This window comes from Musca autumnalis, unplaced genomic scaffold, assembly GCF_047663935.1.
Source record: "Musca autumnalis isolate F117 unplaced genomic scaffold, ASM4766393v1 scaffold_2, whole genome shotgun sequence".
Taxonomy (NCBI): domain Eukaryota; kingdom Metazoa; phylum Arthropoda; class Insecta; order Diptera; family Muscidae; genus Musca; species Musca autumnalis.
The window spans coordinates 21,431,036-21,446,314 of record NW_027411755.1 but is presented as its reverse complement, the minus strand read 5'-3'; the positions used below and the strand labels follow the sequence as shown (position 1 = coordinate 21,446,314).

Sequence of the window (15,279 nt, the reverse complement as noted above, 5' to 3'; positions counted from 1 at the left end):
ATTTTTAAAAGGTTTTTATTTGGCCTCAAAGACACCAATAGGCGTGGATTTTTAAAAGATTTTTGTTTGGCCTCAAAGACACCAATAGGCGCGGATTTTTAAAATATTTTTAGGTGGCCTCAAAGACACCAATAGGCGTGGATTTTTAAAAGGTTTTTATTTGGCCTCAAAGACACCAATAGGCGCGGATTTTTAAAAGATTTTTGTTTGGCCTCAAAGACACCAATAGGCGCGGATTTTTAAAATATTTTTAGGTGGCCTCAAAGACACCAATAGGCGCGGATTTTTAAAAGATTTTTGTTTGGCCTCAAAGACACCAATAGGCGCGGATTTTTAAAATATTTTTAGGTGGCCTCAAAGACACCAATAGGCGCGGATTTTTAAAATATTTTTAGGTGATCTCAAAGACACCAATAGGCGTGGAATTTTAAAAGATTTTTGTTTGGCCTCAAAGACACCAATAGGCGCGGATTTTTAAAATATTTTTAGGTGGCCTCAAAGACACCAATAGGCGTGGATTTTTAAAAGGTTTTTATTTGGCCTCAAAGACACCAATAGGCGTGGATTTTTAAAAGATTTTAAGGTGGCCTCAAAGACACCAATAGGCGTGGATTTTTAAAAGATTTTAAGGTGGCCTCAAAGACACCAATAGGCGTGGATTTTCAAAAGATTTTTAGGTGGCCTCAAAGACACCAATAGGCGTGGATTTTTAAAAGATTTTTAGGTGGCCTCAAAGACACCAATAGGCGTGGATTTTTAAAAGATTTTTAGGTGGCCTCAAAGACACCAATAGGCGTGGATTTTTAAAAGATTTTTAGGTGGCCTCAAAGACACCAATAGGCGTGGATTTTTAAAAGATTTTTAGGTGGCCTCAAAGACACCAATAGGCGTGGATTTTTAAAAGATTTTTATTTGGCCTCAAAGACACCAATAGGCGTGGATTTTTAAAAGATTTTTATTTGGCCTCAAAGACACCAATAGGCGTGGATTTTTAAAAGATTTTTGGGTGGCCTCAAAGACACCAATAGGCGTGGATTTTTAAAAGATTTTTAGGTGGCGTCGAAGACACCAATAGGCGTGGATTTTTAAAAGATTTTTAGGTGGCCTCAAAGACACCAATAGGCGTGGATTTTTAAAGAATTTTTGGGTGGCCTCAAAGACACCAATAGGCGTGGATTTTTAAAAGATTTTTAGGTGGCCTCAAAGACACCAATAGGCGTGGATTTTTAAAAGATTTTTAGGTGGCCTCAAAGACACCAATAGGCGTGGATTTTTAAAAGATTTTTAGGTGGCCTCAAAGACACCAATAGGCGTGGATTTTTAAAAGATTTTTAGGTGGCCTCAAAGACACCAATAGGCGTGGATTTTTAAAAGATTTTTAGGTGGCCTCAAAGACACCAATAGGCGTGGATTTTTAAAAGATTTTTAGGTGGCCTCAAAGACACCAATAGGCGTGGATTTTTAAAAGATTTTTAGGTGGCCTCAAAGACACCAATAGGCGTGGATTTTTAAAAGATTTTTAGGTGGCCTCAAAGACACCAATAGGCGTGGATTTTTAAAAGATTTTTAGGTGGCCTCAAAGACACCAATAGGCGTGGATTTTTAAAAGATTTTTAGGTGGCCTCAAAGACACCAATAGGCGTGGATTTTTAAAAGATTTTTAGGTGGCCTCAAAGACACCAATAGGCGTGGATTTTTAAAAGATTTTTAGGTGGCCTCAAAGACACCAATAGGCGTGGATTTTTAAAAGATTTTTATTTGGCCTCAAAGACACCAATAGGCGTGGATTTTTAAAAGATTTTTATTTGGCCTCAAAGACACCAATAGGCGTGGATTTTTAAAAGATTTTTAGGTGGCCTCAAAGACACCAATAGGCGTGGATTTTTAAAAGATTTTTAGGTGGCGTCGAAGACACCAATAGGCGTGGATTTTTAAAAGATTTTTAGGTGGCCTCAAAGACACCAATAGGCGTGGATTTTTAAAGAATTTTTGGGTGGCCTCAAAGACACCAATAGGCGTGGATTTTTAAAAGATTTTTAGGTGGCCTCAAAGACACCAATAGGCGTGGATTTTTAAAAGATTTTTAGGTGGCCTCAAAGACACCAATAGGCGTGGATTTTTAAAAGATTTTTAGGTGGCCTCAAAGACACCAATAGGCGTGGATTTTTAAAAGATTTTTAGGTGGCCTCAAAGACACCAATAGGCGTGGATTTTTAAAAGATTTTTAGGTGGCCTCAAAGACACCAATAGGCGTGGATTTTTAAAAGATTTTTAGGTGGCCTCAAAGACACCAATAGGCGTGGATTTTTAAAAGATTTTTAGGTGGCCTCAAAGACACCAATAGGCGTGGATTTTTAAAAGATTTTTAGGTGGCCTCAAAGACACCAATAGGCGTGGATTTTTAAAAGATTTTTAGGTGGCCTCAAAGACACCAATAGGCGTGGATTTTTAAAAGATTTTTAGGTGGCCTCAAAGACACCAATAGGCGTGGATTTTTAAAAGATTTTTAGGTGGCCTCAAAGACACCAATAGGCGTGGATTTTTAAAAGATTTTTAGGTGGCCTCAAAGACACCAATAGGCGTGGATTTTTAAAAGATTTTTAGGTGGCCTCAAAGACACCAATAGGCGTGGATTTTTAAAAGATTTTTAGGTGGCCTCAAAGACACCAATAGGCGTGGATTTTTAAAAGATTTTTAGGTGGCCTCAAAGACACCAATAGGCGTGGATTTTTAAAAGATTTTTAGGTGGCCTCAAAGACACCAATAGGCGTGGATTTTTAAAAGATTTTTAGGTGGCCTCAAAGACACCAATAGGCGTGGATTTTTAAAAGATTTTTAGGTGGCCTCAAAGACACCAATAGGCGTGGATTTTTAAAAGATTTTTAGGTGGCCTCAAAGACACCAATAGGCGTGGATTTTTAAAAGATTTTTAGGTGGCCTCAAAGACACCAATAGGCGTGGATTTTTAAAAGATTTTTAGGTGGCCTCAAAGACACCAATAGGCGTGGATTTTTAAAAGATTTTTAGGTGGCCTCAAAGACACCAATAGGCGTGGATTTTTAAAAGATTTTTAGGTGGCCTCAAAGACACCAATAGGCGTGGATTTTTAAAAGATTTTTAGGTGGCCTCAAAGACACCAATAGGCGTGGATTTTTAAAAGATTTTTAGGTGGCCTCAAAGACACCAATAGGCGTGGATTTTTAAAAGATTTTTAGGTGGCCTCAAAGACACCAATAGGCGTGGATTTTTAAAAGATTTTTAGGTGGCCTCAAAGACACCAATAGGCGTGGATTTTTAAAAGATTTTTAGGTGGCCTCAAAGACACCAATAGGCGTGGATTTTTAAAAGATTTTTAGGTGGCCTCAAAGACACCAATAGGCGTGGATTTTTAAAAGATTTTTAGGTGGCCTCAAAGACACCAATAGGCGTGGATTTTTAAAAGATTTTTAGGTGGCCTCAAAGACACCAATAGGCGTGGATTTTTAAAAGATTTTTAGGTGGCCTCAAAGACACCAATAGGCGTGGATTTTTAAAAGATTTTTAGGTGGCCTCAAAGACACCAATAGGCGTGGATTTTTAAAAGATTTTTAGGTGGCCTCAAAGACACCAATAGGCGTGGATTTTTAAAAGATTTTTAGGTGGCCTCAAAGACACCAATAGGCGTGGATTTTTAAAAGATTTTTAGGTGGCCTCAAAGACACCAATAGGCGTGGATTTTTAAAAGATTTTTAGGTGGCCTCAAAGACACCAATAGGCGTGGATTTTTAAAAGATTTTTAGGTGGCCTCAAAGACACCAATAGGCGTGGATTTTTAAAAGATTTTTAGGTGGCCTCAAAGACACCAATAGGCGTGGATTTTTAAAAGATTTTTAGGTGGCCTCAAAGACACCAATAGGCGTGGATTTTTAAAAGATTTTTAGGTGGCCTCAAAGACACCAATAGGCGTGGATTTTTAAAAGATTTTTAGGTGGCCTCAAAGACACCAATAGGCGTGGATTTTTAAAAGATTTTTAGGTGGCCTCAAAGACACCAATAGGCGTGGATTTTTAAAAGATTTTTAGGTGGCCTCAAAGACACCAATAGGCGTGGATTTTTAAAAGATTTTTAGGTGGCCTCAAAGACACCAATAGGCGTGGATTTTTAAAAGATTTTTAGGTGGCCTCAAAGACACCAATAGGCGTGGATTTTTAAAAGATTTTTAGGTGGCCTCAAAGACACCAATAGGCGTGGATTTTTAAAAGATTTTTAGGTGGCCTCAAAGACACCAATAGGCGTGGATTTTTAAAAGATTTTTAGGTGGCCTCAAAGACACCAATAGGCGTGGATTTTTAAAAGATTTTTAGGTGGCCTCAAAGACACCAATAGGCGTGGATTTTTAAAAGATTTTTAGGTGGCCTCAAAGACACCAATAGGCTTGGATTTTTAAAAGATTTTTAGGTGGCCTCAAAGACACCAATAGGCGTGGATTTTTAAAAGATTTTTAGGTGGCCTCAAAGACACCAATAGGCGTGGATTTTTAAAAGATTTTTAGGTGGCCTCAAAGACACCAATAGGCGTGGATTTTTAAAAGATTTTTAGGTGGCCTCAAAGACACCAATAGGCGTGGATTTTTAAAAGATTTTTAGGTGGCCTCAAAGACACCAATAGGCGTGGATTTTTAAAAGATTTTTAGGTGGCCTCAAAGACACCAATAGGCGTGGATTTTTAAAAGATTTTTAGGTGGCCTCAAAGACACCAATAGGCGTGGATTTTTAAAAGATTTTTAGGTGGCCTCAAAGACACCAATAGGCGTGGATTTTTAAAAGATTTTTAGGTGGCCTCAAAGACACCAATAGGCGTGGATTTTTAAAAGATTTTTAGGTGGCCTCAAAGACACCAATAGGCGTGGATTTTTAAAAGATTTTTAGGTGGCCTCAAAGACACCAATAGGCGTGGATTTTTAAAAGATTTTTAGGTGGCCTCAAAGACACCAATAGGCGTGGATTTTTAAAAGATTTTTAGGTGGCCTCAAAGACACCAATAGGCGTGGATTTTTAAAAGATTTTTAGGTGGCCTCAAAGACACCAATAGGCGTGGATTTTTAAAAGATTTTTAGGTGGCCTCAAAGACACCAATAGGCGTGGATTTTTAAAAGATTTTTAGGTGGCCACAAAAACATCGAAATGAGTGTTTTTCTCAAAGATTTTTAGTTGTCCACAAAAACACCGAAAGGTGTGCTTTTTCAAAGATTTTTAGGTGTCCACAAAAACATCGAAATGAGTGTTTTTCTCAAAGATTTTTAGTTGTCCACAAAAACACCGAAATGTGTGTTTTTTCAAAGATTGTTAGGTGTCCTTGGAATAAAACTCGTGGATGTGTAATTAAAGATATCTTTATAAAATATTTTTTTGTTTTTTGCCGTAGATCCCTCAGAATCCTTGGAGCCCCGTTCAAGATACTTGAGTGGTGCACGTAGTGATTCGAAACGCCAACGCTTGAAGTCTCCCAATGTTCACATTGAAAACATCTACATTCCCCAGCAAATTCAAAAGGGTGGAGAGGAGACGATTCAAGGTTATCCTGCCTATCCAATTTATACTTATCCTTTGGCTCTGCATTATGGCAATAAGAGGAGACCCAATAAGAATAAGCAAAATAATAATAAGCCAAAACCTGTAACTAATGAGAACATTGTCCCCACCGAAACTCAAGCTAATGTTGTTCCCCAACAACAACCAATTGTCGTTTTGGGTCAATCTGCAGAACAACAAGGAAATAATGCCCAATATTATACCCTTCCTCCAGCGCTGTTGCAGCAACAGTCCCAAGGTTATCCCTATTTTGTAATAATTAACACTCCACTACAAAACAAATTCCACCAACAACAGCAACAGCTGATTAAGGCCCAATCACCCACTGCAGAAGTGGAAGAGGAGGAAGAAAAACAAGAACCTGAAAGTGAAGAAGAGGAAGATGAAACTACACCCGAACCGGCCAAGAAACCCTCCGCTCAACCTGTGAAAATTTTCAAACGCACTCGCCCTCATTTGAAATCAACATATAACGGTTACTCCATTGGCAAATATCTACTGGAGAAACCCCAAGACACTGTCGAAGGTACGGAAAGACATTCCGAACACAAAAGTGATGCTACCGACAAGACTGAGGAGGATAGTAATGAAAATGGAGAAGATGATGACGATTATGATGAAGAAGAAGAAGATGAGGATGATGAAGTTGAAGGAAGTGGCAGAAATGTTGACAATAAGGGCAAGAAAGAAGAAGAAGGAGGACATGTTGACAGGTCCCACAAATTCCCCAGATTGGAAGACTTGATCAACTTGAGAGGCAATAAGTTACCTGTGGACTTTGTGTTGGGTTCCAAAAATGGCCATGGTAAAAGCGATGATCGTGTGGCCCTGGTATTTTTCAGGCACTCCAAGAGAGGTCGCCATCTTGCCATGGCACAGCATTGAATTTTTTTGCATTTAAAAAGAACAGTAAATATAATAAATGGTAATAAATAATAATAAATAACACTGTGAACCGAAATTTTGGGGGGTGGAAAATTCCTATTGGAGATGAAAGCCCTTGGTGAGTATTTACAGAACCCCGAAGGACAGATTCGCCGTGAGTCGATCTTTCGCGATATGGCGTGATGAAGTTTTTGCTAGAGACCCTGTAAGCCATCAGGAATTAGCGTTATATCTTTGTCCACTGTTGCTTTAGCTTATTTTTGATATGACATGTCTTCAGTCAAATCGAATGAGGATTATTTTCGTAGAGCACTTCGACCTTCTAACTCGCTTCCTTCAATGTCCTTTTTGTCCTTTATTTTAAGAGCCGCTATAAAAGTACCACAAGATGACGTTTTTCAGCTTCGAAATGTTCTGCAAAAATGTCGGCCAGAAAATTTTAGGTACGGCTCTTATTGACAACAAATCGATGTTGTCGCGTTTTCGTGGTCGTTTTGTACATTTACCCCTGTTTGCTCAGAAAAAAACTGTGTTTTGTGTTTTTGTATGTTCTGTAACGAATATACAAAAAACAAAATATAGTATTTTTCTGAACAAAAACAGGGTAAATGCACAAAACGACCACGAAAACTCGACATAATCGATTTGTTGTCAATGAGAGCCGTACCTAAAATTTTCTGGTCGACATTTTTGAAGAACATTTCGAAGCTGAAAAACGTCATCTTGTGGTACTTTAATAGCGGCTCTTAAAATAAAGGACGAAAAGGACATTGAAGGAAGCGAGTTAGAAGGTCGAAGTGCTCTACGAAAATAATCCTCATTCGATTTGACTGAACACATGTCATATCAAAAATAAGCTAAAGCAACAGTGGACAAAGATATAACGCTAATTCCTGATGGCTTACAGGGTCTCTAGCAAAAACTTCATCACGCCATATCGCGAAAGATCGACTCACGGCGAATCTGTCCTTCGGGGTTCTGTATATACTCACCAAGGGCTTTCATCTCCAATAGGAATTTTCCACCCCCCAGACTTTGAGCTCCATTTTGTTGCACAGTGTAATAAACAAAAACAAAGTAACTGTTCTGCTTACATCTTATTTTCTTTTTAAATTTTCAATCAAACACAAAATATTTCAATTCAGCACCTGCTGCAATTGAATTTAATATTGCCTGCAGGATGAAAATGCAACTGCAAGAAATGAAAAAGTTTTCTTTAACAAGAAAATACAAGGCAGTGTTGGAATTCTAAATATTTTATAACCATTTCACTGTCTAAGGATTTGTTGCCGTTACAAGGAGGCAGGCACCAAGTGGAGTGTGTTTGTGTGCAAAGAAATATGGAATATTGCAGTAATGTCTGGAAACAGAATCAAGAGCATATAATATGCAGAATAAAGTTGTATAGCCTTGAGTGTGTTGGTGTGTTCTAAAAGTGAATTCCAAGGAAAAAACATCTTACTTAGATGAGTTTGCAGTATGGTGACAGAGCTGTAGTCTCAATTGCAAATGTTGCATTATTATTATTTCTTGTTCTGCTGTGTCCAAGAGAATATAATATGAGTTTGGAAACATCCTTACAAAGAGATTGGTTGTATGCATTGTAATATTTAAGACAGTTGGATGATATGACTTCTTCGAATTTTGCCATTATTAAAATTCAAATATAAGAAATTTCAAAAGAGTAAGATTTACGAGTTAAGCACTGCTTAGCGTAGAGGAGATGAAAGTAAGTTTCAAGTGATGGAAATAAAAGTAATACTTACATATTTTGTTAATATAAATGATTTTTACCTAGAAAGAGAAAAAAAAACAATATTTAGTTAAGGTAATATTTAAAGGAATTTTTTATATAAATTTTTTGTATATAAATATTTTATTTATTAGGAAAATAAAAATAAGAGAAAATAATGTAAAATCAAAATAATTTTAATAATATTCAACAAACGTGGATTGAAGAATATAAGAAAGTTTATCCAAACGTGAATTTTTTGAAGAAAAATTTTGCAGACGCAGATTTTTTTACGAATATTTTTGCAAACGCGTTTTTTAAGAATGTTTATCCGAACTTGGATTTTTTAAAGAAAATTTTTTTCAGGCGAATATTTTTATGGATTTTTTAAAATATGTTTTCAATTTCTCTCAATACATAACTTATACAACAAAAGGCTTTTTTCTTTCATAAATTGTACTGTCTGCAAGTTTGGCAGATTGATAAATTGGCAGTGGCTTTGAACCCAATGACGTCGGCAACATTGCCTGTCTGTTAGAAAGGACCCTGGTTCAAACATCAACCGGGACAGTTAAATTCTTATTTATTGTTGCTTGTTATTTTATAAAAGTGGATTTTTAAGAATATTTTTTAAACAAAGATTTTTATGAATATTTTTTAAATGTGCTTTTTAGAGTATGTTTCTGGATAATTTAAGGATAATTTTTTCAAACTTGTATTTTTTTCAAACGTGTTTTTTTATGAATATTTTTCTGTGTTTTTCAAAGAATATTTTTCAAACGTGGATTTTTTAGAATATTTATTTCTAAATTTTTTAAGAACATTTTTCCGGACGTTTTTAAAAATATTGTTTTAAACGTGGATTTTTAAGAATATTTTTCTGGGTTTTTTTAGGAATACTTTTTCTAAAGGATGATTTTGTAAGGATATTTTTTCAGATTTCTTTTTAAGAATATTTGTTCAAACGTAGTTTTTAAGGATATTTTTCAGGATTTGTTTAAGAATCATTTTTTCAAACTTGGATTCTTTAAGAAGTATTTTTCCTGATTGTTTAAAACGTGGTTTTTCACGGAAACTTTTTTTGGATTATTAAATATTTCCGTAATTTTTACGAATATGTTTTTTGTTCAAAATGGATTTTTTCAGAATTTTGTAAGAATATTTTTTCACGAATATTTAACGGATTTTTTTAGAATATTTTTTTTTTTGAACGTGGATTTTTAAGAATATTTTTCTGGATTTTTTTAAGAATAGTTATCAGGTTTTTAAAAAAATTCAAACATTGATTTTTAAGAATATTTTTCTGTGTTTTTTTAAGAATATTTTTCAAACGTGGATTTTTAAGAATATTTTTTCTAAATTTTTTTAAAAATATTTTTTTTTTAAATTTTTTAAGAATATTTTTCCGGACTTTTTTTGAAAATATTTTTTTAAGAATATCACTGTGCAACACTAAAAATGCAAACAGCTTCAAATGGGCATTTTCTGAAACTACATATTAAGACTACAGAAACCCTAGTTGGGTTTCTTGTTGTTAGAACGGGTCTGGATGTAATAGCCTCGTTTAAACCGGGATAAAACTACCCTTTTTCCACTAATCAGGGCTTTATCTCGGAAACTGATAAGAATTTTGCTTTGTGGTCTTCAGCGGTCTTGTAGCCCTAAGGTAGTACGAGATCAGAGATTATTAATCTAATTGCAATTGTGGCCTCTGTCATTAATGGGTGTTTTGGAAGCAGAATACCACGATTGCGTCCAATTTTTGAAAGCTTTATTCTTACTTATTAGATTTACAAATTTAGTAAGTAAGACAGCAATCATGGCATGAACATTGACTTCAGTGCTTGGAATAATTCGATCAAGACCACGTTTTTTTAATACAGTAAAGTCTAGATAAACCCAATAGCATTTTGAAGTCATTTTTTATGAATCACAGATGTTTTCATTTTTTAGGAGTGCAATATAATAACGTGTTCAATGAAACATCTCTCTGTTAACAAGAAGTAAAAACGACGTTCAGTTCGACCGGCCCCAACTTTTATGCACACCACCATAAATTATATTGAAATCAGGTTTAAGCAATTCCGGTTGAATAATGTGGCTAAAACATTCAAAATCCCCAAAAAATCGGTAGGTATCGTTTTATGAATGAAAACATGGATTTATACCGATAATTCTTTGCTAAAATATTTGATACCTCCAAGGAAGACTAAATACCAAATACAGCCATTTCTGTTGAATAATGCCGCTAAAACCTTGAAAATATTGAAAATCGGAAGGTATCGTTCAATGAAGGCTACATAAAAAACTTCTACCGAATATTCTATGTGGAAATGTTTTATACCCACGATGATGACAACACACCAAATTGCCATAGCCATTTCGGTGGGATAATAAGACTAAAACCTCCAAATTATCGAAACTCGGGAGGTACCGTCCTATATGCCGATAATTCTCTGCAGAATTGGTTTATACCCCCAAGGGAGACTAAGTACCATTACAGCCATTTCGTATGAATAATATGGCTATAAGGGTGACGTAGGGGATGGAAGATACCAAGGAACGGTCCTGACCGGTTTTAACATGGCAAAGCCCAGGATTTATCTTGGTCCCTCTTTCATCTCAAGTGGACACTGACCTCCCCGTGGTGTCACCTGGGGAACTGCCTTTAACACCCGTTAAAGATAGTGAGCTAACATGTGCCGCGCGTTCACCCATAAGAACGTTAAAAATTTGGGTTTGGGCGTCGGGTTAGTAACCCTCCCCTAGAAAAAAACAGCCTACTATGAAAAAACGAAAGAAAAGAAAAACAAACCCCTCTAAAGTTGACGAACCCCGCAAACGTTTTAACGACCATGATCTGCGAATCTGCACCTGGAATGTTCGCACTCTTTATAGAGAAGGTGCAGGCTTCGCATTGGCAGACGTACTTGAAAAGTACAAGGCCGATATTACTGCCATACAGGAAATACGATGGATTGGGAAAGGCGTCACAACAACACCTAAAGGTGACGCACTGTATTATAGCTGCCATGACGTAAAGCATGAGTTTGGTTGCGGATTCGTAGTTAGTCGGAGACTAAAACATCTGGTATCCAGCTTCACCCCAGTGAATGAAAGACTTGCTGCAATTCGAATAAAAGCTAAATTCTTCAACATCAGCTTTATTTGCGCTCATGCTCCCACTGAAGAAAAGGACGAACAGACCAAAGATATATTTTACGAGCGCTTAGAAGAAACATATGACCGTTGCCCTGCACATGACATTAAAATCATTCTAGGCGATTTTAATGCCAAAATTGGAAAGGTGAATATCTTTGGCCCAACAGTCGGGAAATTCAGTCTCCACAGTGAAACATCTGACAATGGTATGAGGCTGATAGACTTTGCAGCTGCAAAAAACATGGTAGTTAGCAGTACCAGATTTAATCATCTCGATATTCATAAGGGCACCTGGCTGTCCCCAGATCAAAGAACAAGTAATCAAATTGATCATGTTGTGATAGATGGAAGACATTCATCCAGCGTGTTGGATGTACGATCGTTCCGAGGCGCAAACATTGATTCGGACCACTATCTTGTTGCAGCAAAGGTACGTACCCGTCTAAACGTTGCAAATAAAGCACGAACAGACACAACGCGGAAGTTGGACATCGATAGGCTGCAAACACAACAGATAGCCACAGCATATTCCACTCAACTAGCCCAATTGCTTAACGCGAGCACTCCTTGTCCCGATAACATAACAACACAATGGCAAAATATTGCCCACTCCATGCAAACAGCCGCAAAATCCATACTTGGATTCCAGAGACCTCCACAAAGGAATTCATGGTATGACCAGGAGTGTCGTGCTGCTACCGAAGATAAAAATGCGGCATATAGAGCTACTTTACAATCAGTAGCAACGCGTAGCGCACGAGAGAGATATCGGGAGAAAAGGAGAGAAGAGAAACGTCTTTTCCGCAAGAAAAAGAGAGAAATGGAAAAGCGGGAGTGTAAAAAAATCGAGATGTACAGGAGCCAGAATGAAGTCCGAAAATTCTACCAAAGAGTGAAACATCAAACAGATGGCTTTGGTACAGGCACATCCTCCTGTAGAGACCAGCAAGGTAATCTGGTAACAGATACAGATAGCGTGCTCAGGATATGGAAGGAACATTTCTCCAATCTGCTGGTATCCAATAGTGGCGAAGACGATGATACCGCAGATCCAATCCCAGAAGATGATATAGAATGTATACCACCCGGCCAAGATGAGGTAAAAACAGCAATCAACCGGCTGAAGAATAATAAAGCAGCAGGAGCCGATGGCTTACCAGCCGAGCTGTTTAAAACCGGAGGCGACGCGCTGATAAGGTGTATGCATCAGCTAGTTAGCACCATCTGGCAGGAAGAACGCGTACCCGACGATTGGAACCTGAGCATCCTATGTCCCGTCCACAAAAAAGGAGATAAGACTGTATGCTCCAACTATAGGGGCATAAGTCTACTCCCTATTGCCTATAAGATAGTGTCAGGGATACTGTGCGAACGAATAAAGCCAATGGTCAACGAAATAATTGGACCATACCAATGTGGCTTTAGACCTGGCAAGTCCACCATTGACCAGATATTTACCCTGCGGCAAATCCTAGAGAAGACCCAAGAGATGCAGATCGACACATTTCATCTTTTTGTCGATTATAAAGCAGCATTCGACAGTCCCCTCCGATCAAAGGTATTCCATGCAATGTCTGAATTTGGTATTCCCGCAAAGCTCATCCGGCTTTGTAACATGACTCTAACTGATACTAGGTCCTCAGTTAAAATTGGAAAGAACCTCTCCGAAGAATTTTGTACCAAAAGAGGTTTCAGACAAGGAGACAGCCTTTCGTGTGACCTATTCAACATTTTGCTGGAAAAGGTAATACGAGATGCAAATGTCAAAAGAAATGGCACAATTTACACCAATAGCCACATGTTACTTGCCTATGCTGATGACATAGACATCATGGGACGATCAGTAAAGGAAGTAACTGATACCTTTAGGAAGGTCGAAGCAGAATCTGCGAAAGTGGGTCTGGCGGTAAACGGCGAAAAGACCAAATTGATGGTGTCGACGCGCAAAGCGTCCATAGAGCTCGGACCAACCGTAGAAGTTGGTACCTACAATTTTGAGATAGTTAAAGACTTCGTCTACCTCGGCACTGCCATAAACACAACAAACAACATCAGTTGTGAAATAAGAAGAAGAATTGTATTGGCCAACAGATGCTACTATGGTTTAAGTAAGCAATTTAAAAACAAAGCCACATCTCGTCAAACAAAAATAACACTATACAAAACGCTGATACTACCCGTGCTAATGTATGGCTCCGAAGCATGGGTACTTGCGCAAGCAGATAAGGCAGTGCTTGGTGTGTTTGAGAGGAAAATTCTTCGAAAGATCTACGGGCCGATTTGCGTTGACGGTGAATATCGACGTCGTATGAACCACGAGTTATATAAGCTATACAAAGACATGCATATAGTTAAACGTATCGAGATGCAACGATTGCGTTGGCTAGGCCATATCATGAGAATGAGCGATGATGAACCCGCTAAAAAGGCGTATGAATACATGCCACATGGCGGTGCACGCAGAATCGGCCGGCCTAAGCTTCGATGGAGCACACAAGTGGATGAAGAAATGGAAAGGCGCGGTATTCCAAAAAGTCAAGCGAAAAACAGAGAGGAATGGAGATCTTTTCTTAGTTCGGTCTATGGAACAAATGTTCTGTAATGGGCCAACTAAGTAAGTAAGTAATATGGCTATAAACTTGAAAATACCGAAGATCGAGAGGTACCGTTCAATGAAGACTATTTAGAAACCTGGACCTGTACCGAATATTCTATGTTTTATACCCACACTGAATACTAAATACCAAATTGTAGCCATTTCGGTGGGACAATGAGACTAAAACCTCCAAAATATCGACACTCGGGCGGTACCGTTCTAGGGAAGTTCTATATAAACGTGCACCTATGCTGATAATCCTTTGAAAAAAATGCTTTATGCCTCTAATGGAGACTAAATTCCAAAGTATTGTCATTTCGGTAGGATAATGCGGTTAAAACCTTGAACATTTCGAAAATCGGATGGTCAGTCGGTGCTATATCAAAATGTGGACTGATATAACCAATTTTCAACACGAACCATGCTACGAGAAAAAATAAAAACTTCTATTTCAAATTGAAAAGCTCTATGTTAAATATCGCGAGCTGTATCTTGATTTCAACAGATAGAAGGACATCGTTATATTCACTTATTTTTTATGTTGATCACGAATATATACCCCAGCAAAATTTGAAGGAAGGGGTCCCATGCGATGACGTAATTTCATGGCATGTTTTGCATGGGTTCGAACGAAGTCGTGAAAGATCCGATATTTTCATTAACATTTGAACCAATGCAAAGGAAGTCGTGAAAGATCCGATCTTTTCATTAGTATTTGAACCAATGCAAAGGAAGTCGTGAAAGATCCGATATTTCATCAGCATTTAAACCCATTCCATCGTTCTAATAGAGATGAATTTTGTGTTTTTATTTATACACATTTTTCTAAATATATAAGATTAATTATGTATTTACAATAGGCATGATGTTGTCAGAGACTCGAAATCACAACCAACGTTGTTAAAACTCTCGTCGTAATGATAATGTCATTGCAAAGGGTTGGTGAAAATGACATGCCAAAGCATTAGTGGAAATGTTCGATGCCATTCAATCATGGGTGCAAGTGATCTAGCATGTCATCTTTTTAGCATCTTCATCGATGAATTTTATATGAGCGTGGACCCCAAAAATCCTATTCATTTTTGGATCCAAATCATGTAATTTACACCTATGCTTTGACATGTCATTTTCACCCATGCTTTGGCATGTCATTTCCACCAATGCTTTGCCATGTCATTTTCACCAACCCTTTGAAATGACATTATCATTACGCCAAGAGTTTTAACAACGTTGGTTGTGATTTCGAGTCTCCGACAACATCAAGCCTATTGTAAATAATTAATCTTATATATTTAGAAAAATGTGTATAAATAAAAACACAAAATTCATCTCTA

The 15,279-nt window shown here is 37.4% G+C and overlaps 1 protein-coding gene across 1 annotated transcript in view; it reads right to left on the bottom strand.

Moving 5' to 3' along the window:
- Positions 1 to 15,279, bottom strand: part of Ddr (discoidin domain-containing receptor 2) — a 978,256-nt gene that overhangs the window by 792,714 nt on the left and 170,263 nt on the right. Inside the window, exon 2 of the mRNA XM_073967242.1 lies at positions 8,222 to 8,249. The gene's annotated coding sequence lies outside the window, so the exon portion shown is untranslated. The remainder of the gene's footprint in view (positions 1 to 8,221; positions 8,250 to 15,279) is intronic.